The sequence below is a fragment of the Sminthopsis crassicaudata genome, chromosome X (assembly GCF_048593235.1).
Source record: "Sminthopsis crassicaudata isolate SCR6 chromosome X, ASM4859323v1, whole genome shotgun sequence".
NCBI lineage: Eukaryota > Metazoa > Chordata > Mammalia > Dasyuromorphia > Dasyuridae > Sminthopsis > Sminthopsis crassicaudata.
The window spans coordinates 60,192,265-60,215,686 of record NC_133623.1 but is presented as its reverse complement, the minus strand read 5'-3'; the positions used below and the strand labels follow the sequence as shown (position 1 = coordinate 60,215,686).

The following is a 23,422-nucleotide window of genomic DNA, read 5'->3' as shown; positions in this document are numbered from 1 at the left end:
CTAATGACTTGGTTGATAGGGCAATATGGGGGAAGTTGATGGAAGAAAAGAAGGAAGGATCAAGAAAATTTTCCTGAAAGATGCTCCTGAGCATATTTGAAGGATAGATAGAATTAGGGGATGCAGGGAATCACATCTTTATTTTCACTAACATCTAAATGAAATTTAGCTTTTCTTTCAGGTAGTTCTAAAATTTAAAAATAGAGACAGCTAGATGGCATAGTGGGCACCGGCCCTGATGTGAGGAGGTCCTCAGTTCAAATCTGGCCTCAGACACGTAACACTTACTAGCTATGTAACTATGGACAAATCACTTAACCTCAATTGCTTAACCAAAAAACCAAACAAAACATAAAATTTTAAAAATATTCTTTAACAAATCCTAATGTATATTTATTTTTCCTTCTCATTCTCCCTCCTCAGCTGAATAATTAAAAAAAAAAGAAAACTTTCATAGCAACTATGTTTAGTTCAGCAAAACAAATCCCTGAAGCGACCATGAGCAAACCCATACATTTTGTTCTGCACCCTGAATCCATCAGCTCTTTGGCAGGGCTTCGTCATTGGGCCTCTGGAATGTTGGCCATTGTATAAACATACTTTCAGAGTTTTTCTTTATTTTTGTCATTGGATGATACAAATTAAGCAACTCTAAGGTCCTACCTTATACTCATCAAATTGACAAGAGGATAAAGGGTTGACAGGTTGGGGTGGGCTATTAATGAATCTTTATTCCAGTTACCCTCACATTTAGGATTATTAAACCCTAAGTTAATTACTGTATTTGTTTTCTTCTGTATGCTGTGTACCTTATCTGTTTTCACTGGCAGATCTCTCTGTTTATTGACTAGGACCAAGTAGTTTTGGTGATTATTACTTTATAGTATAGTTTGAGAGCTGGCAGTACTTGGTCCCCTTCTTCCCACTTTTCCTCACTTTCCTTTGGTAGAATTTCATCATTTAAAGACACAAGAAAAAGAACATTTCTGGTACAGAGAGTAAAAGAGATCAGTATAAGCAAAGGCATGGAGGTAGGAAAGTGGGGATTGCGCTGAGGGAATGATTCTAGCCTGGAATCATCACATAAGTAATGCCATATCTACTAATAAACAGAAAAAAAACCATGAAACTATCTTTGGCATTGAAAAATTAAGCATTATTTGATCACTAACACCGATCTATCATCCAGCACCAGAGGGAAAATTGTTCTCTAATTGATAATTTGTGTTTTTCTCTCTCCAGCTTCCTGTTCTGGCGCAAAATGCAGTCTGTCTTTATAGATATTACATTGTGACTTATTTCCCCACCTCATTCCCCATAAATACACATAATGCATCTTGGAAATGAAAGTAATCATTTCTTTAAAAAAAATCACCAAGGCGCTTGGCTCCTGTGGTGGAAGGGCTTCTATGTCATTACCAACACAGCAGAGAAGTCGGAGGGAAGTGAGAATGGGACTTGAGCACAGCAGGATGGCCTCATTCTTAGAATTTCAGGGGTTTAGGCCAGCTTAGTAAGTACTTAATAAAGGCTTGTTGATTGATTGAACAAATGCTTGCATTATCTCTGCATGACGTGATGGTTGGGGGGGGGGTGGATATTGAGGAGGCAAAGACAGAATAGGATCACATGATGTGGCACTGAAAGGGACCTCAGAGGCTGTGTAGTCTAACTCTCTTAAGACAACAGATGAGGAAACTGACTCACCTATCAGTAGCTACCTCTTAAGACTATTGGGAGAGAAGTAAGTGCTTCGAGGGGGGCAACTAGGCAGAGCTGTTGGGCTTGAATTCAAGAAGACTCATCTTCTTGGATTCAAATCTGACTTTAGACCTTTACTAGCTGTGTGATCTTGGGCAAGTCACTTGACCATGCTGGAAAAGAAAATGGAAAAAAAATTCCGGTATCTTTGCCAAGAAAACTCCAATGGGATCACAAAGACTAGGACATGACTGAACAAAAATTAAATACTTCCTAAATGGAAGATGACTATTTCATGCCATTTCCCCCAGCAAACAATGATCATAACATATTGTAGGCACTTAATAAATGTTCATCGAAATCACATCTAAAGCAAACAGGCCAATGGGATAACAGTACTACAGCTTTAAAGCTGGAAGGGACCCTCGAGATAATCTAGCCCTTATTATACAGATGAGGAAATCTAGTATCAGAGAAGTGATCCCTGCACATAGTAGGTACTCAGTAAATGTTTGTTGAATGCATGTGGATGAACTTATGAAGTAGTTGATTTCTTCTTGGGAACTTTGCCTGCAATGAGAGTAAATTGTTACCAGATGTCAGCAGTGGCCTGGAGGATAAGAGGATTACCTCGTGAGCACAGATAGAAATAGTGAATGCTGTTCCTTTATTGAAAAAATACACGATGATTTTGAAAACACAAAGGCAGAGGTTTCAAGAGGCTTTCCCCATTGTGCACATCTGGATGGAGAACTCTCTTTCTCGGGGAGCTAGGCTGTGAAAGTCTGGAAGGCTTTTCTTTAGCTAATATTCCACTAAGACTGTGCAACCAAAAGGGCTCCCACAGGTCTAGCAAAACCTTCCTTTGTGACTGAGAGCTTTTAGAGGGTGTCCATCTGAAGAATTTAAGAGATACTCTGGGCACTTGCTGCCAGGAAAGCAGCATCTCTTAGGAGCCTCATTAATGAGTGAGCGAGTGAGAGAACTCCCTCGGTGCAGTGAGCCAGAGCAAGCTGGGGACTCTAGGGAAGTGATAATATGCCAATTATTGGCCAAAGTTCTTCCTGGAGGTGGGAAGGATGTCTCTAGTGGAGTGTCCCTGGAACCAACGTCAAGTCCTACGCTTGGTGTCAAGGAATTCACTTCAGAAGTAAAGAACAAGGGGAGAATAGCAGTAATTTGGATGAAAAAGACCTTGGTGGGAGGGCATAGTGAACCGTAAGCTCACAGAGTGTGAGCAGTGCAGTCACCAACAAGGACCCTAATATGATGTTAGACTTTTAACTAGGAGAGAGGGCCAGGGCCCACGAGTAGGGAAATCATAGTTCCACTGGATTCTACCTCAGTTGGACCATGGCTGAAATACTGATTCACAAAATATGGAAAAGACTTGGATGAACTTGAAAGTGTCCAGAGTAAGGTCACTGGGATGGTGAAAGGTCTCAAGTCTTGTCATATGAGGCTCCATTGAAGGAACTGAACCTAGTGAAGAGAAATGTCTTTTGAAAAGCTGTCTGGAGAAAGAGGGATTAAGGCTCTCTCTGCTTGGCCCCAGAAGGCAGAACTGGGCACAGTGGATGGAAGTAATAATTTTAGGCTCTCTAACAATTCCACCTATCCCAAGGAGGGAACCGCAACTTTGGGAGAGACCCTGGAGGTCTTTAAGTGAAAGCCAGGTATCAACTTGTCAGGGACATTGCAGGGGGAATTCTCATTTAAGAATGGGTTGGATCAGATAGCTTCCAAGGTCCCTTCCGAGTCTGAGAGTCTGTGATTCTGAGTAACACAAAGGAATGCCTTCTTCCTTAGAGGACTGGTAGTATGGTAGAAATACAGGACTGAGAGTCAGGAGCTCTGATTCTGAATTCTAGCTCTCCTGTTTCTTGATCCTATGATCTTGAGGGAAATCACTTCATCTCTCTAAATCTCAGTTTCCACATCTGTATAATGGGCTAATAATACTTCTACTTCTTACTTCACAGAGTTTCTTAAGGAATTGGAAGGCATAATTCTTATCCTCTCTCTTTTCTGCTGCCATAACTACCAGAATCTCCAAAGGGGATGGAGGTCAGGGATCAATCCCTTCCACCACACTCCCATTCCTGTCACCACTGCTCCTTTGGTTCTTTTCTTAAACTGGACCTTTTTTGTTTGCAACCAGACACCTGAGCACTACAATGACGCTTACAGCACTCACCTACCAGAGCGAATTCAGAACCACAGTATCATGGTAAGCGAGGAAGACTAGGATGCTGGATCTCACTTAGCAAGCTCACTTTGCTTCTGTTTCCTCGTCTGTTAGATGGCGAGGAACACCTGTTCAACAAGACAGCTTTATTCACAAAGCTGCAAGCAATTTGGCATTTGCTTACTTTGGTATGCCTTACATTGTAGAGTGGATGTAATGGATCCAGATAAGTAAATCCAAGGGATGCACAGAACAATTTTAGGCATGAATAACGGGTGAGATCAGGAAAAGACCTGCAGGAAGTGGAACCCGAGTTGTGTTAGAGTTTCTACAAGGCAGAGGTGAGAAGATGCATTCTAGACACAAGAGAGAACCTGTACAGAGACTTGAAGTTGAGAACTATGTCTATGAGAAGAAAATTACTAGGCCAGTTTGACTTTAATGTGAAATAAATCTGGAAAAGAAAGTGGGAAGCAGACCATAGAGGGCAGTAATACTAGTTTGCGGATTTTGTACTTTTTCCTAAATAAAAATAAGCAATAGGGAACCACTGAATATTTCTGAGCAGAGGGGAGAGGGGGGTGACACGGTCCGATCTATATTTTAGCCATATTACTTTATCAGCTATACTGAGAATAGATTAGAAAGGTTAGAGACTGCTGAACCCTTTGGTACAGGATCATCTCCTAACTTAATTTCCTTATAAATCTGGGTTTTCATATTTATTTGAAAATGGGGCAAACTCGGGGCAACTAGGTAGTGTAGTAGATAGAGCACCAGCCCTGAAGTCAGGAGGACCGAGTTCAAATCTGGTCTCAGATATTTAACACTTCCTAGTTGTGAGACCCTGGGCAAGTCACTTAACCCCAATTGCCTCAAAAAAAAGGCAATCTCTGTTAAAGTTATGATTTTGAGAGGGAGAGAAGAACTATATTGTGTAGAACAATCCAGCACAATCAGAGATGATTATGCTAGCCTTTCCTTCTTTGAGAAGGCAATCACAATGGGTGTCTACACCACCTTTCCTCTCCCTCTCTTCTTAACTTTCTGCAATCTGGCTTCCATTCTTATCATTCAACTGCAAATTGTTTTCCCCAAAGTTATTCCTTAATTTCTCAATCCTTGTCCTTCTTGATTTCTGTGCAGCCTTGGACAGGCTTGATCACCTTCTTCTCCTTGATACTGCCTTCTTACTAAGTTTTTGTGACACTCCGCTTTCCCAATTCTGCCTGCTGCCCCTTCTCAGTGCCCTTTGCTGGCTCTTCATTCACTCAGCAACTTGTTAATTGGGGATGCCCGCCAGGTCTCTATTCTGGGCTTTCTTCTCTCCTCCCTCTCTCTTATGTCATCTGGTGATCTCATTATTCAATGATTAACTTTATGGTGATGATTTGCAAATGTAGCTATCTGGCCCTAAGATTAGGGCCATAGAGAGATCTCCTTTGACCTGCAGTCTTACAACTCCAAATACCTATTATACTCTTGAAATAGATGTCATACATGGCTCTTTTCAACAGTGAGGTGATTCAGAACAAATGCTTGTGATGGAGAGAGCCATCCGCATCCAGAGAGAGGACTATGGGGGCTGAGTGTGGATCAAAGCATAGGATTTTCACCTTTTGTTGTTTGCTTGTTTTTTTTCCCCTTCTTATTTTTTGATCTGATTTTTTGTTGTGCAGCATGATAAATATGGAATTATATAGAGAATAATTGCACTTGTTTAACCTCTCCTAATATCAATTAATAACCTCTGCAAATGATGGCCTTACAGAGTTTCCAGGGGCATTGAGAGGGTCAGAAGTACTGGAACCCAGAACTTTTTTTTGCCTCTGAGACAAGCACACATACAAACCATAGGATCTCAATTGTTTTTGGTTTCAGGACCTTTTACACTTTTAAAATAAACCAAAAAAAAAATGAAAATGTGAGTTATAGCTATCCTATTTAGCATATTAGAAATGAAAACATCTTAGTATTATTATGAAAAGTTTTGACCGCAGTGGCTCCCTGAAATGGTATCATCCTCTCTTTTCTCTTCTCTCCTGTTTCTTCCACTCTTTTTCCTCTATCTTCTATCCATTCTCCACCTTTCCCTCTCTCCCCTCTCCTTCTCCCTTCCTTCTTCTTCTTCTGTCTCTCTGTCTCTGTCTTTCTCCGTCTCTCTCTATTCTCTCACTGTCTCCTCTCTCTGTCTCTCTCACTGTCTCTCTCTGTGTCACCTCTCTCTCTATTTCTCATTCTCTTTCATTTAGTCTGTGGCTTTCTCTCAGAAAAGTTTTCATGTTACAAGCCCTTTTGCAGTGAATAAATGAAGGGTAGCACCAAATGAGATGCCTTGACATCTGCCTTTGTCCTTCCAAGGACTATACTCAGTTTAATGCTTATATTGTATAGCCAGCAATGACCCTGTCGGCTAACATTCCAGGGGGAGGTGGGCAGATAATAGTGCCATTATGGCTATGGATTTGAAATGAAAAAGCAGCCTTTGTAGGGTCAGTTTCCAAGGGGACCATCACTAAAACTGCCACCTTCAATTTGTTTCAAAAGAGGTCTAATTATAATGGGATGTGGAGGGTGGGGAGGGGACTTTTAACCTTTCCCAGACCTGCAGGACTTTCTAGTAGATGGAAATCTTTGCTAAGTGGGCAGATGATTCAATTCCTAGGTCCCGTCATCCCTCTGGGAATCAAAAGGTGTTTTTAACTTTCTTCTACTGTGGGGCTGTGGCAGAGGATGTGAGCATTGATTATGGAACTGGAGAGAAAATGAAGGGGAGAATCTTGGCTAGGGGAGCAAACATGGGTGCATCTCAAGAAGAGGCCTGGTGAAACGCCATGTCAGGGAGTAAGACTCAATCTCTTGTGCAGGCTTGATAGCTGGCAAACTACTGCTTACAATTTTGATTTTTATGATTTTATTTATTTTCACAAGACAATCAGGGTTCAATGACTCCCTCAGGGTCACATAATTAATGTGTCAAGTGTCTAAAGCTAGATTGAACTCTCTCTACCATTCTATCTAGCTGCCCCTACTGATTGTCTGTTTAGGTAGAGTTCTAGGCTTGGAGTCAAGATGATCTGGCCTTATGGACCCACACTTAACACCACATACCAAGATAAGATCAAAATGGGTTCATGATTTAGGTATAAAGAATGAGATCATAAATAAATTAGAGGAAATTAGATAGTTTACCTCTCAGACTTGTGGAGGAGGAAGGGATTTGTGACCAAAGGAGAACTAGAGATCATTATTGATCACAAAATAGAAAATTTTAATTACATCAAATTAAAAAGCCTTTGTACAAACAAAATTAATGTAAACAAGATTAGAAGGGAAGTAACAAACTGAGAAAATATTTTTACAGTTAAAGGTTGTGATAAAGGTCTCATTTCCAAAATATACAGAGAATTGACTCTAATTTATAAGAAATCAAACCATTCTCCAATTGATAAATGGTCAAAGGATATGAACAGACAATTCTCAGATGAAGAAATTGAAACTATATCCACTCATATGAAAGAGTGTTCCAAATCACTACTGATCAGAGAAATGCAAATTAAGACAACTCTGAGGTATCATTACACACCTGTCAGATTGGCTAAGATGACAGGAACAAATAATGACAAATGTTGGAGGGGATGTGGGAAAACTGGGACACTGATGCATTGTTGGTGGAGTTGTGAAAGAATCCAACCATTCTGGAGAGCAATTTGGAACTATGCCCAAAAAGTTATCAAACTGTGCATACCCTTTGACCCAGCAGTGCTGCTACTGGGCTTATATCCCAAAGAAATACTGAGGAGGGGAAAGAGACCTGTATGCGCCAAAATGTTTGTGGCAGCCCTCTTTGTAGTGGCTAGAAACTGGAAAATGAATGGATGTCCATCAGTTGGAGAATGGCTGGGTAAATTATGGTATATGAAGGTTATGGAATATTATTGCTCTGTAAGAAATGACCAGCAGGAGGAATACAGAGAGGCTTGGAGAGACTTACATCAACTGATGCTGAGTGAATTTACTGCTGAGATCATTACATACTTCAACAATGATACTGTATGAGGATGTATTCTGATGGAAGTGGATATCTTCAACATAAAGATCTAATTCAGTTCCAATTGATGACCCAGAAAAGGAACATTAGGGAATGAGCTTAAACTGTTTGCATTTTTATTTTTCTTCCCAGGTTATTTTTGCCTTCTGAATCCAATTCTTCCTGTGCAACAAGAAACTCGGCTCTGCACACATATATTGTATCTAGGATATACTATAACATATTTAACATGTATGGGACGGCCTGCCATCTAGGGGAGGGGGTGGAGGGAAGGAGGGGAAAATTCAGAACAGAAGGGAGTGCAAGGGATAATGTTGTAAAAAAAAATTACCCATACATATGTACTGTCAAAAAATTATAATTATAAAATTAATTTTAAAAAAGATCACTACCTTAAAAAAAAGACTGAATAGAGTCTTGTGCAGTTATATATTAGACTAGATGGATTTCTAGGGTCTATAAAATGAGGGGGTTGGTCTAGACGATAGCTCAGGCTGAAATCAGCTTCTCCAGGTCTCAGTTTCCTCACAAGGATAAGGAGTTTCAACCTCACAAGGTTGTTGTGAAGATCAGATGAGATATTGTATTTAAAACATTGTAAGCCTTATGGCACTAAATGAATGCCTACAATTGTTATTTATTATTGATACCCCAAAGACTTCACTTTACCATAATGGATTTTAAATATACTCCTAAGAGTAGAACTCTTTGAAGATAAAATATGTAGATATGCAAAGAAAAATATTTGGACAAAATGACCAGATCAAAATAATATACTTACTCAAGAAGAGTTTTGTAAAAAAATTCATTTTCTATTCAAATCAATATATTTCATTTTTTATCTTTACTATTCTCTTTTTATCACTTCTACTTTTTATTCATGTTCAATTTGATAAACATTTATTAAGCCTTTACTGTGTACCTGGTGCTGAGGATAGGAAGAAAAAAATCCCCCCAAATAGCCCTTGCCTTCAAGATTAAATTTTAATGAGGGAGATAACTTATGTAAATCAAAACATACAAGATAAATATAGAGCCCTTGGAAAGTTACCTTCTATAGGATATGGCTAGTAGCTGGGAGGTGGGTGGGGTGCAGGAAAGACTTTCTGGAGTGTAGTGGGTACTTGAGCTGAGTTTAAAAAGAAACCAGGAATTCTAGGAGTTAGAGATTGGGAAGGAGAGCAGAGCATTCTAGGTATGAAAAAGAACATGTGCAAAAGAATGGAGATGGGAGATTGAGTATTTTGGAACAGCACATTTGCTGGTTAGAAGATAACATTTGAGGAAGAGAGTAGAAATAAGAATATTGGAATGGCAAAAAGGGGCCAGGTGGTGAAGTGCTTTAAATATCAGGCTCTATAATTGATCCTGCAGGTAATAGGAAGGCAATGGAGTTTATTGAATAGGGATGACATAGATTTTTTTTGCTCTAGGAAAATCAACACACAATTAAGTTCAGGATAGATCAAGTGGTAAAAGATTGAGGCAGGGAGATCAATTAGAAGATTATTGCAACAGGCCATTCAAGAGGTGATGGAGACCTGAAAAGCTGGTAGCTCTATGAGTGGAGAGAAGGGAGAAATTTTGGGGAGAGAAAAATGACAAAGCCTGGCATAGGACTGGCAACCATCCAGGCCTTTGTCACTTATTGTAGATGATAGGAGGGTGACACTGAGCTTGCAAACTTGGCTGACTCAAAGGATGGAGTTGTTTTTTTTGTTTGTTTTTTAAAATAATTTTTATAAATATTTATTATTATATTATATTATAATTATAATAATATTTAATAATTATTATAATTAACAATATCCAATTATATGTAAAGATAATTTTCAGCATTCAGCATAAATTTCAGCATATATGTAAAGATAATTTTTAATAAGATTTTGTGTTCCAAATTATCCTCCCTTTCTGCTTCCCAGAATGGTTGGATCATTTCACAACTCTACCAACAATTGCAGAGGTGTCCCAATTTTCCCACATCTTCTCCACCATTCATAATTTTTCTTTTGTCTTATTAGCCAATCTAATAGGTATAAGGTGGTACTGCAGAACTCTGTTTTGATTTGTATTTCTCTGCATAGTGATTTAGAGAATTTTTTAATACTAAACTCTAGATAGTATTTATCTATACTCTAAATAGCTAGCTTTAATTTCTTCATCTGAAAACTGCTTGTTCATGTCCTTTGGCCATTCATCACCTGGGGAATGATTTGTATTCTTATAGATTTGACCCAGTTCTCTATATAGTTGAGAAATGAAGCTTTTATCAGAAACACTTGCTGTAAAAATTCTCAGTTTCCTGCTTTCCTCCTACTCTGGTTGGCCATTTGTTTTGTTTGTGGGAAACTTTTCAATTAGAAATTAGTTGTAATTAATTAAATTAAATGGTGATCAGAATGATCTCCATAGCATTTTATAATGATCTCTATCTCTTGTTTAGTCATAAAGTTCACCCTTCTCTGTAGACCTGGCAGATAAGTTATTCCTTGCTCTCCTAATTTGTTTATGGTAGCAGAAGTTGTTTTCAGTGGTAATCACAGCTCAGAAGAGGGGAGGATTTGGATGGAAAGACAGATCTTCTTTGGAAATGTGGATGCCAATGGGATGTCCCATTTGAAATGGGTTTGTTTCATCACCTGTAACATGAGGGGGATGGGCTAAGTGCCCCATGGACTTCCGTCTTAATTTACAGTGAAGATTTTATATATATATGTGTGTGTGTGTGTGTGTATGTGCATATACATGTGTATATGTACATATATGTCTACATACATAAATATGTGTGTGCATGTCCATATAGGTGTGTATTTATGTGTGCATATATGTGCATGCGTGTATCTGTCTATATACACACATATGTGCGCGCATGTGTGTACATATATGTCTGCATGCATACATATGTGTGTGCGTGAGCATATAGGTGTATGTGTGTATTTATGCGTGTCTGTGTGTATATTTGTACATATGTGTGTATGTGTGTGTGTATGTGTGTGTATACACACACACACATATATATGTATATATGACTTTGGGCAAGTAAACATTACCTGGGCCATCGTTTTCCTTCTTGGCACAGTGGAGGGACTGGGCTTCAATGGCCCCTAGGATCCCTTCCAGGTCTAGAGGTAGGACCCTCTGTGTGATTTCCCCTCCAGGGACCTAATGCCCTCCTTTGTAAAAGCAGGGAATGGCTTTATTTGGCTTTTTCTGAGCCCCGGCTTGAGAATGACCCATGGCAAGTGCCAGGTGCCCAGGGACAGCTGGGGCAAGCTGCGTGGAGGCTCTGGCCTTGGACAGGAGGGAGGGGGCTGAGCTGGCACTAGAGAGGGGAAGCCATCTCTGGAGGAACAGTGACGCAGGAGAAAATGCGAGGGATGATTCATCAGTTCTGCCAGGGAAGGACCGGCCGCTTGGCCCTCCGCCCCTGGCAGCTCTGCATAATTCCTAGACTATTGCTCTACCTGGAAAGGGATCTGAGGGATTCCTGTGACTCAGCGAGCTCCCGGATGAAAGCCTCCCCCTCCCGCCGCTTGTCGCGGGGGGGCGGGTGCCAAGGCTCGCGCAGGGGGCTCCGGGAGCGCTTTCCCGGGGGCCATTTATGCACAGCGCTCCCTCTTCGGCCGGCTGGCAGGTTGCTATCTGTCCAGCGGCCTCTAGATGGCAGTATTGACCCGGCTCAGCGCTCGCGGCCTGAGCGGCTGCTTCCCCTCCCCCTCCCCCGCCCTTTTTGTCACACTCACGCAGCACAGGAGGTGTAGTCTTCGCCAGGGAAGCCGAGCTTCGGCGTTCTCAGCCCGGGCACGGTTCCGTAGAAACGCTCCGCGTTTCATGCGGCTGTCAGGCGCTGCGGGCGTTGCTGACGAGCTCCGGGAAGGCCGTACAAAGGTAAGATCCAGCATTCGCCCCAACCTCCTAGAGCTGCGTCTTCCCCTCATTTTTCAGATTTATAAAAATGATGATCTTATTTAAAAAAAAAAAAAGACGCCCCCGCCCCCTTTATTTTATCCCTGCGTAAGGCTGGACCCGGATTCTCATTCCGTGTGGGAATCGACACTTGCAAGGTGTCGGGAGCCACTGAGATGAACCACAAGTGTAGCGAACCCAACAAGTGGTCTCCCGACAGGAGGGGCTGGATAGTAAGTGGCGGCAGCTCCCTGGATGGCCCTCACGGCTCTTCCATGTCCAGATCTGCGAATTTATGATTCGAAATTGCTCTGCCTCCTTGGGGCCTTTCTCCCCCTCCTTCGAGATGTGAGGAGATTCAGTGGCTTCTGGGGTCATTTTCAAGTTGCGAAGCCAGGTGACTGTTCTCTTCAGGAACTTCGCCTCAGTTTCCTCATCTGTAAAAGAAGAGGTTTGGGGGTTTGAAACTATAATTTGTAGGCTCCTGTTGTCCTTATCCATGTCATTTCCCTCAGTTTCCTTACTTTGAAAATAAGACAGTTGATTTAGGTTGCCCGAAAGGTCCCTTTTAGGTCCAGATTCAAGTCCTAATGATGGTTGCCATTGCCTTCTTTTGGAGACTCGGTTTCTTCATCTGTAAAACATGGCCTCTGAAGGCCCTTCCGGCGTGTTAGGCTCGTTTGATTCTATTTTTCTTCTTTGGACCTTAATTCCTTATTTGGAAAATGAGGGAATTGGAATAGGGAAATCTATTTAGTGTCTTCTAGCTCTAATAAGGCTTTTATTATCGTCACTTACTTGGCCTCAGTTTCCTTGTCTGAGAAATGACCGTGTTGCCTGTTTAATCTTTATAAAATTGCTTGTTGTCTTGGGGGGGGTAAAGAAAGGGAGAAAAATTTGGGCCCCCAAGTTTTACAAAAATGAATTGTTGAAAGCCATTTGTACATGCATTTGGAAAATTAAATGCTATTGAAAAAAAAAAAAAAGAAAAATGATAATGTTGGATAGTTCCAACTATACATAAAGGCTACCAAGATGCTTAGCCCTTTTTTCTTTCAAGGTCTCCCTTTGCTCCCCTGTAAAATGAAGGGTTTGGACAAGGTAGTCTCGGAGACCTTTTCTAAGTGGATGTCTATAATTTGATTACGCTCTGCTCTTTTGCTGAGTTTCCTCACCTGTAAAAGGAGGGGGATGGGCGAGATATGTCCTATAAGGATCCTCTGAATCGGGATCCTCTTCTATAGAGTCACTTCCCTTCCTGATATTTATCTTTGCTCATCATAAAACGAAGGGTTTGAACAAAATGGCCTCCAAGGACCCTTCCAGCTCCAGATCCAGGTTCCTGGATTTGGCATATTCATTGATCCTTCCTAGGCCTGAGTGACGCAGTTTAAAAAAAAAAAAAAAAAAAAAAAAAAAAAAAAAACAACCGAAGGCTTCAACAAAATGGCCTCTAGGGTCTCTTGGAGCTTGACATCCGGGTACCTTGTTTAGGCGTCCTCATTGTTCTTTCCTGGACCTCAGTTTACTCACATGGAAAATGAAAGCGTGGTACAAAATGGCTTCCAGGGCTTTTAATCCAAGTTCCTGGATTAGATATATTTATTGCCTTAACTCAGACTTTAATTGCTGAAAATGAAGAGGTTGACTAGTTGGTCTCTGAGATTCTTCTTAGCTTTAGAGGTAAGATTTTATTATCCTTAATAATACTGAATGTTTGCCCAAAATGGCTTCTTCAATCCCTTTCTATCTCTACATAGATTTTCTTATTTAAGTATATTTATTTCTCTGCCTTGACTCATTTTCTAGTCCCTAAAATGAAGAGATGAGGACTTTAAAGTCTAAAGCATGGTTTTGATTATGCCTCTCCGAAGGTCTCGCTCTATTCACCTGTAAAATGAAAGAGTTTGACCGGATTGCGTAGTTGGCCCCCTTCACTTTAAAGGCTAGGTTCCTATAATGTGAAGTGCCTTCCCCTCCTTTTGTCCCAGTTTTTCCCTTAATAAAATGAGGGGATTATACTTTATGACTTCTGAAGTTTTTCTTCAGATCCAGGATCCTATTATGTTGTCCTTTTTTCCTTCTCCCTACCCCCCCCCAATCTAACTTTCCTCCTATGTAAAGCAGGAGGGCCTAATTAAATGGCCTTTGTGTTCCCATAATTCTCTAGATCAAGGTTCTGATTAAGCTTACCCATTTTCTCCTCTGGGCCTCATTCTTTTAACCTATAAAACGAATGGGTTGGAGAAGATCCTCTCTGGGGTTCCTTGTGGTTCCCAGTTCTAGTTTCCTATTATGTAAAGGTATACTACCCTCCCCACCCCCACCTCAGTTTCTTTCTCAGTAAAATCTAGTCTCTGAGGTTCCCCCCAGGTCTAGATCGGGATCCTATTATGCTCAATCTTTTCTTTTTCCTGAGCTTCACTTTGCTCACTTCTAACATAAGGAAGTTAAAATACTATTGGGTCCCTTATCTCTTAAAATTAATGTTCCTTTTTGTTCTAGTTTCCCTCTGAGGAATCTAAGATTTGAGAGTGATGGAGTAATTTGAGCTAGACCTGGAATTTTAACTCAGCTCTTGGCCAGCTCAGTAGCTCCAACTTTTGGGAAACTTTCATTCTTTACTTATAAGTGACACTTATTGCAATTGCTATTTAAGTAGCTATATTCCAAAAATAATTACTGCCTAGCATGTAATTGGAATTTAACATATAGCCAGTCATGTTTGGGCAGAATATGGAAAAGTTTTTTCAACCTTTAAAAAAAAATGAAACAGTTCTTGATAAGTTCCTTATCAACCAGAGTTTAAAAAAAAAAGAGTGGAACCTGCTCAGGGAATTTGGGGCCCTGAGGAAAGTAAAAAAAATCACCCCAGCTGGGAGCTGTCCAGTGTCCTAAGACTGACCACTGGTCACACAGAATTGTCCTGGTCATTCTTTTTTCTGTTATATCTAATCTAAAGCTCTCTGCCTGACTTTCAGGTCACACCCTTCCTCCTTAGGAGCTCAGCTTGGGAGAGGAGTAGATTGAGAGCTGGCTTCAAAACCAGGAAGCCCTATGCTCTAGTTCCTTCTCTAGCCCATACTCAGTGTGTGATCCTGGATCACTTTGTATTCTAGGTAGCTTTTAAGTTTTATGAGTGGAAGTTTTATAAGTTTTATGAACTGCAAAAGTTTTATGAACTGCAAAAGGCAGTTTCTTTATCTGTAGGTTCTCTGTGCTAATGAAATCACAGGTCCATTCTCCATCCCCTAGTGCCAAGTGCCATGCTGGGGATGTGAAATAAAAGCTGCTGGGACCTTATATTCTGAAGGGAAGGACAAAACAGGTATAGAAGGTAACCTTAGAAAAGAATATACTAGGATGTAGGGGGAACCAGAAGACCTTCTGCCAGAAGTGAGATTTTAGCTGGCCTGAGAAGGAAATCAGGAAGCCATTATCATAACAGGTGGTAATGAAAAGGGCCATTCCAGATATGGTGGGTAGCCAGTGATCTATGATCCTGTGGCTTGCCCAGGACCTCAGTGTTGCTAAAGAACTCCAAGAACTAAGAGGACCCTTAGATATCATTGAATTCTACCCTCCCACTTTACATAAAGGGAAACTGAGGCCTACAAAAGGGAATAATAAAAGCTTACATTTATATTGTGCATTAATGATCAGAATTGAGCTCTTGAAGACATGTGGACTGAATTTTCCTCTAGGTATTTAGGTTGTTGTTGTTGGGTTTTTTTTGGAGAACTTTGTAATTGTGTCTATACAAGCTTTTTGCGTGCTTTGTGAGGCTGATCCCCAGATACTTTATGAATTTTGTTGTTATTTGGAATGGGATTTGAGATTGGATTATTTAAAATATCTATCTGGTTTTCTGATAATTTGAATATTTAATATATTTGGAGATATTCCTTTATTCTTTTTTTTATTCTTAGTTTTTTTTTAGCATATAATTGGATATAACATATTCTGATTATTCAATTTATTTCTTTTGTATTTTGTTGAGATTTCACTTTACTCATAAATTTGCTATTATATTGACTTGATTTTCTGCTATCTTCCTTTAAAATAGATTAGATAAACATTTATCTATTTTATTGGTCTTAAAAAAAACAGAGTTCAGTTGTATTTATAATTTCTATGTCTTTTTTTATTTTTAATTGTTTTATTTATCCTCTAATTTTTAATATCTCTTTTGTGTTTATATTGGGTTTGTTTTACTGTTGGTTTTCTTTTTTAAAATAAAATATTTTAAAATGCATATTTAGTAAATTAATCCTCTTTTTGTGCATTTTGTTAATATATATCTATGGGGAAAATATTTTTTCCCAATGACTGCATTCTAGAAATTCTAGTGCATTGTTTTATTATTATAATTTTCTTTTACATAATTTTTATTGGTTTTTATTATTTATTCTTTGAACCAATGATGGTTTAGGATTTCATCATTAGCCAATGACTATCTTTTTTGCTTTATGATCTAAAAGGCATTTATTTACTATTTCTGCCTTTTTGTGTCTGTCATGATGCAGTCCGTTTTTGTAAAAGTTTCTTGTGGTATTGAGGAATACATATATCCTTTTGCAGTTCTATTTAAAATATGGAACAAGTCTTTTAGTTCTAGTTTTTCCAGCGATGTTCAGTTCCATATTTTCCCTTTTATTTTTTTCTGTTAGACTTAGCCAAAACTGATTCCTATCATTGGGAATATCTATTTGTTCTTGAAACTCAGATGTTTTCTTTAGGAATCAGTATGCTATGGCATATGGAGCATGTAAAATTATTATTGATATTGATAGTAGTTTCCTTGTTTGTTAAATATAGTTCTATTCATCATTCCCTTTAATATTTTAAAAATATTTATTTTTGCTTTGCAGATAGCATGATTGCAACTAAAATTTTGAATTTACTTGATGCAAAGCAAATGTTTTTCTATTCTTCCCAGGTTTATTGTCTTTGTTTTTTTTTTAAATGGTGTTTCTTTTAAGTAACAGATTATAAGTTTTTGTTTTCTTATCCAAATGCTCATTCTTTTTCACTGTATTGAGTTGTTTGATGCGTTCACATTTAAAGTTATGAATTAAGTTTATATTTTCATGGATCTATTTTCAATATTGAGTTTTTGAAGTTATGATCTTCCTCCCCTCCTGCTATGAACACAGTACCATGTTCCTTCAATTACACTGGCTCGCTTTCCCTAGCCTCGGACCTTCTCTTGTTTTCTCTTTGGGTTATGCTAATTAGTTTCTTTTCATCTTTTGTTTTTATGTAGCGATATAATTCTCCTCCCCCCTCCTTTTTCTCGGTTGCCATGACCTTTATATATCATAATTTGTTTAACCATTCTCCAAATATAAACTTTTGTTTTGTACACATGAGTCTTTTTGGGGGGATTCCTTTGAGGTTTATGCCCAGTAGTACAGTTTAAAACTTTCTGGGCATATTTCTAAATTGATTTTCAGAATAGTTGGATCAGTTCATAGCCCCAACAGTAGGGCATTAAAAGGCCTGTTTTTTAAACCATATTCCCTTTAGCATTTGTCATTTTTCTTTTTTATTATCTTAGCCAATCTAATGGGTGTGGGGCACTTCTCTGTTTATAGGTGATTTAGAACATCATTAGTGGCTTAGGGTTTTTTCCTTTAAAAATTGCCTATTATATCCTTTGACCATTTATCACTTGGAGAGTGGCTTTTATATCTATAAATTTGATTCAGTTCCTTATATATTTTAAGAATGAGACTCTTATGAGAGAAACTTGCTCTAACTTTCCCTCAAAATTTTCTGCTTTTTAAAAAATTTAATTGTATTGTTTTTATTTGTGAAAATTGAGTATAATAAAAAATGCCCATTTTATCTTCCATGAGCCTCTCTATATCTTGTTTGGTCAAACTTTTTCCTTATCCAAAGAACTGACAGATAATGTCTTCCATGCTCCCCTTATTTACTTATGTTACCTTTTATGTCTAATTTATATATGTCTGGATTTTGTCTTGGTGTACTGTGTGAGAAGTTGGTCTATACCTAGTTTCTGCTAAACTTCTTTCCATTTTTTTTGCAACTTTCTGTTGGTTTTGTCTCTGTAGCTGAGATTTTTGGATTTATCAAACACTAGGTTACTGTGCTTATTTGCTTCTGGGTATTGTTTGTTTAATCTATTCCATGACCAACCTCTCTATTTCTTACCCAGGAACAGATTATTTTGACAATTATCACTTTTTAGCATAGTTTGAGATCCTGCCCCTCCCCCCTTTACAAATTAATTCCCCATATTATTCTTGACCTGAGTCGTGGGGGTGGAGGGGAAGACTCCCCTTCTCTGGTAAGCTTTGTAATAGAAAAGTTGCTTCCCAGACGAGGATGTCTCAGATGGAGTCATGTCTGAAGTCAAGGAGGGATGGATTAAAGGACGTAGTTCCAGAAGGATAGTGGATTTAATTTTCTTGCCCTTGAGGCTCTAGAGAAATGCAGAATTGAGATGTTCTTCTATACATTAATAGCTAGGTCATAGCTGGATAAGTGTGAGATCAGCAATAGACTTTCACCAGATTGAAATTTCATCAGGGGGTGTTTATTTTTATCTGAATACTTGACTGAATGTGCAGCTGACATTAGTAGCTCAAATGGGATGCTTCACAATTCAGACAAGGAAAGAAATGAATTGATACAATGGGACCAATTCAAGATTGATGTCAGGAAGGAATTGGGAACCAGCAAAACTACCCCAAAGTGCAATGGGCTGCCTTGGGAGATGCTGAGGTCCTTTCTCCTTGGGGCTTCTCAAGCAGAAGTTATCCTATATTTCTTTGGAAATATCACGGATTGGCCTACATGGTCACTGAAGCTCTTTTGAGCTCAAAAATTTTAAGATTCTGGAGAAAAGTGCCCACTCTTCCACACTGGACTAATGTATTAGGGATATAAAAATACTAATTAGCATTATATAACACTTAAAGTTTGCTAAGTGATTGCTAAGTGTGTTACCTCATCTGATTCTCACAACTCCTGTGAGATAGCTACTATTATTATCTCTTTTGATGAGGAAATTGAGGCTAAGAGAGGTCAAGTAACTTGTTTAGGATGTGACTAGAAAGTATCTATGGTCAAATTTAAACTTAGGTCTTAAGTTTAAACTTAGACCTAATTTCAAGTCTGCCACTCTTACCCCTTATACCACTTATGTACATCTGGAGTGGGAGAGGGAGACTAGAGCTGTAGTATATGCTGGGAGCCATGTCTCCTCAGGGATGGATAATCAATTAGACCCATCCCCACAGGCATCCACTCCTAATAAAAACACTTGAGTGGTGCTGATCTGACACCCCAGATTGCAGCATGCAACATAAATTAATTTCTTTTAATTAACAAATATTTCTTTTTGTCTCCTCCCACTTCCCCTTTCCTTTATTAAAAAAGGAAAAAAAAAAACCCTTGTAATAAATATGTATAGTCAAGAAAAACAAATGAGCTTTAAAAATTCTTCAAAACTGATTGTTTTTTCAATGTTGTAATTGTTTACATTGTTTTTCTGGTTGTGTTCGCATCAGTCTGTATCAGTTCAGATAGGGCTTCTTGGGATTTTCTAAACTCATTCCCATCATCATTTCGCATAGCAAATAGTATTACATGTATATACTGCAATTTCCCCTTTGCTTTAAGTTGCTAATTTTTATTTTTCAAGTAATAAGTACTTGATTTTATTTTTATTTTGTATTTTAAAATAAGAAATAATAAGAAAAACAGAAAAAGAATACAAAACAAAATAAACCCAACAAAAGAAAATATTTTCATGTGCCCAGCAGAACATCAGGGAGGATTCAAATATATATAAAAAAACAAATTATCAGTTCAAGAAAATATAAATTAGTAGAAGAAATTATATTCATGAACATCCAAATTTTCCTCACTTGTAAAATTGTTCTTTTTGTTCTCTGCTGCACACCTTTTTTTTTTCTTTTTAACTTTATTCTTTTTTCTCCCTTTCATCCTCCCTGCCCCCTCCAAGCAGGCTATGATTAAGGAAGGATATATTTATGTACACATTTGTAGATATATACATACACATACACACTGCCCATCCCTATATCTACACACATATCTTTCAGGCAGCCCAATTATTCTTATATTTTCTCTGAAGTACAAATTTGTTCTATTTGTGGGGGAAATCTGGAGAGCTGAAATTTACCAATCTACTTCACCATCTCTCCAGAATCCTTTTGTAATAAGGATGTAAAAAATTAACCCCACAGTTATATAGTCCTGCAAAACAAATTCCCCTCTAAGCTATATCTAAAATGTATGCCACTTTCTGCACTGTGTTCACCACCTCTCTCTAGCAGGAGAGTGACACATTTCATATTGGACACATGAATTATCATTGTGTTGATCAGAGTTCCATAGTCTTCCAAAGTTATTTTCTTCTTTAATGTTGTAAGACCCAAACCTTTTCATTGGATAGACCAAAAGGACATAACCATCCTTGACCAATGGTCACCAATGTTGTCTGCTTCCTGTGGGTCACATCACTTCCTGTAACTTCACTAACTGCCTGCATTCCAGGGTTCAAGACTGAGTATAGGGATCATGTGACAATGTAGACATGGAAGACCAAAGTCTCTGCAGACATGTCTCTTCTATTATGCATCTGGCAGTATTCATTTAGGAATGGATGCATAGTAGCTTCTGGGCACTAGCTGTGATTTTCATTAATTTTTGTCCTATGTAAGTAGTCAGACATAACCCCCAGCCCCTGAAAGCTAAGAAGACTGATAGAGAAGAAGGTTATTGCCACAAACTTTTTTTTTAAATTAATTTATTTATTTTGATTATTATAGCTTTTTATTTACAAAACATCTGCATGGGTAATTTTTCAACATTGATCCTTACAAAACCCTCTGTTCCAACTTTTCCCCTCTTTCCCTCGCCACAAACTTTTGATTAAGATGCGAGAACAAATTTCCTAGTGTTTGTACAGTATGAAATTTTTCTGAATTTCTTCTCTGTACCTTCCCACCTGCCCTTTCTCAATGAGATGTACATTTTTTGTACATCAGTTTCTAAGAATTATGACATTACCTTTTCTATAACTATGGTTTTTAGCTATAAATTACCTATCTATCTTGTATGTGAGATCTCTTCTTGAACCCACTGAATAAATAACATTCTGGTTCAGGATGTAGACGGTGAGTAGATGTCCTTTTGGCATCTACCTGTTTAATTTCTCTATTAGTCGTTTTTAATTTGTCCTTTACAGTCTAGAGATAATTTATGTTTGGAAGAAAGGGAAAAAAAAACATGTATCAAGAAAGATTTAAAAAAAAAAGCAGAGTTCTTCTGATAACCTCTGCTATGTGAAATTAGAATTGAGTTATTTTGCCTTCTTTTTGTCATCCCCTGTTATGTTCCATCCATCCTAAGAACTAGTCCAAATTAAGTGTCATTTCTTCAATTCATTCACAAAATCCTTAATGCTATATTTTATTATTATTATATTATATATTATATTTTATTTTTATATCTTTCTGTAACCCTCCCTCTACCAACTCACTGCTCTACCCCTCCTCCTCCAATTTTGCATATTGCTGGGGTTCATAATTGGTATTCTGTTGAGATTTTTTTTCATTGAATTGAAATAATTTCCTGTAGTTTTGTGGTTTGGGCTTTATTTTTATAATAGATTGGGAGAGTACCAGCTTTTTTTTTTGTTTGTTTTGTTTTTGTGCAGGTGTGTGACATTGGAACAAATTGGTTTCTAGTTGCTTCAGTGAATCATTCTAATTTATAATTTGGAAGAAGAAGCTTTAGAGGAAGCAACTACAACTTATACCAGCACCTATAACTTTTTATCTTCCCAAATGGGGATTGGCCTTCAAAATTGTTCTTCAAAAACTCCGTCAAAGTCAGTCCGTTTTATTCTATGGCCTTGTCTTCATGATACAGGCCAGTATTAAGTGTCTCAGACCATTTGGATAATTCAATGAAGACAAAGCAAACTAATTTCTTGAATGAAAGGGCTGAATGGTTGGTTGAAATGCAAGTTCATCAAAATGGTTGAAATAATGGGTATGTATAAACTCAACTTTGGAATTCTACTGATTATCAGTACTTCTCTCTCTCTACCTTTCACTTAGCTAAGAAGGACCATTGTTCTTATATAGCTAGCTGCAGATTGATAGCTAGCTGCCAGACAAATCTGGCAGTCAGGAAAAACAAGAAAATGGATCTGTGTTGATACTGAGGTAATTCATCCATTAATTTATTAAAAAAAAACATTAATTTTATTTATTTCTTAAAATTAAAATTTTTTAAATTAACAGATATTTTCTCTCCCTTTCACCTCTCCATTGCCTACTACCCCCATAAGCCTTTATGGCAAATATGCATAGTCCAACAAAGCAGTTGCCTGTGTTGACCATGTTTAAAAATGTTGGTCAGCTTCTGCATCTTGAGTCCTTTACCACTCTGGCAGGAGGTAGACTTGAAATCACTCTCATCTGCCTGTAGAAATGGTATTACACTGATTATTGATGAGAATTCTGAAGTCTTTCAAAGTTGTTTTCAGCCATAATTTATGAATCATCTAGCCTGGAATAATTCTTATTATATAAATTTGCACATATCAGTACATGGTTTAAACAAAGGCTGGTGAAACTATTGATTTCATGCATAGTTCTATTTATTTATATTTATCACTAGCCTAATCAAGCTGCCCACATTTATCCCTTTTTAGGGATTTCTCTTAACAGAACAATTATCCTGCCTTTTTGACTATAACTAAACTGGATAAATAAAAAGCAGCGAAAATGATCTTGGATTGAAGGAGGCAATGTGAAAATATGCTGGTACGAATTTTCTGACTCTATTTCTGGTGCCTTCAGAAATTTAATGTTTTACACATTACAAATCATTTGTCAGTTCCTTCACTTGTTTGTTGGAACCAAAGGTTACCTGCCTCTCAGTCTTTAAGGCCAGCATATAATAATAATAATAATAATAATAATAATAATAATAATAATAATAATAATAATAATAATAATAATAATAATAATAATAATAATAATAATATTCTGCAATCTCAAGAGTGTTTGTAAGGTCCTCATCGTGCCTAGTCTATAATATTGAAAGTAATGCTCTAAGCATAAGCTGCTTTGGGAGATAATGGGTTCTCCCTCATTGGAAATCTTTACTCAAAAAGTGGCTGACCACTTGCTAGGCATGGTATGGGTATGGTTGAAACAGCCAGCACCCAAACAGGTCTCTTAGGAGACAGTTGGGCTTAGCCACAGTCTAAACAAGCCAACTCCAGGAGAGGAGATGTAATGTTGTCTTCTCTAAATTCATACTAAGTAAGCAAGAATTACTTAGATTTATACAACTTTCTAAAGTTTGTAAAGCATTTTACATTTTCACTGTTTTGTGAATACCTAGAGGTATTGTTCTTGGTCACATGGCTAGTAAGGACAAAGGGATTCAGCCCTGGGGCTCTTAAGCTACAAGTGTAACCCTCCTTCCACTTCCCTACCCTAAGTTTGTACCCTTGGAGCCATCCTAGGTTGTTTCCTCTCCCTTTTCTCCTAGCTAAT

The 23,422-nt window shown here is 38.2% G+C and overlaps 1 long non-coding RNA gene across 1 annotated transcript in view; it reads left to right on the top strand.

The window, feature by feature from the left end:
- Window positions 1–11,480: 11,480 nt before the first annotated feature.
- The window catches only part of LOC141548324 (uncharacterized), a 108,746-nt gene continuing 96,804 nt past the window's right edge, over window positions 11,481–23,422 (top strand). Inside the window, exons 1-2 of the long non-coding RNA XR_012483895.1 lie at window positions 11,481–11,828; window positions 21,565–21,902. This is a non-coding gene — a long non-coding RNA (uncharacterized LOC141548324). The remainder of the gene's footprint in view (window positions 11,829–21,564; window positions 21,903–23,422) is intronic.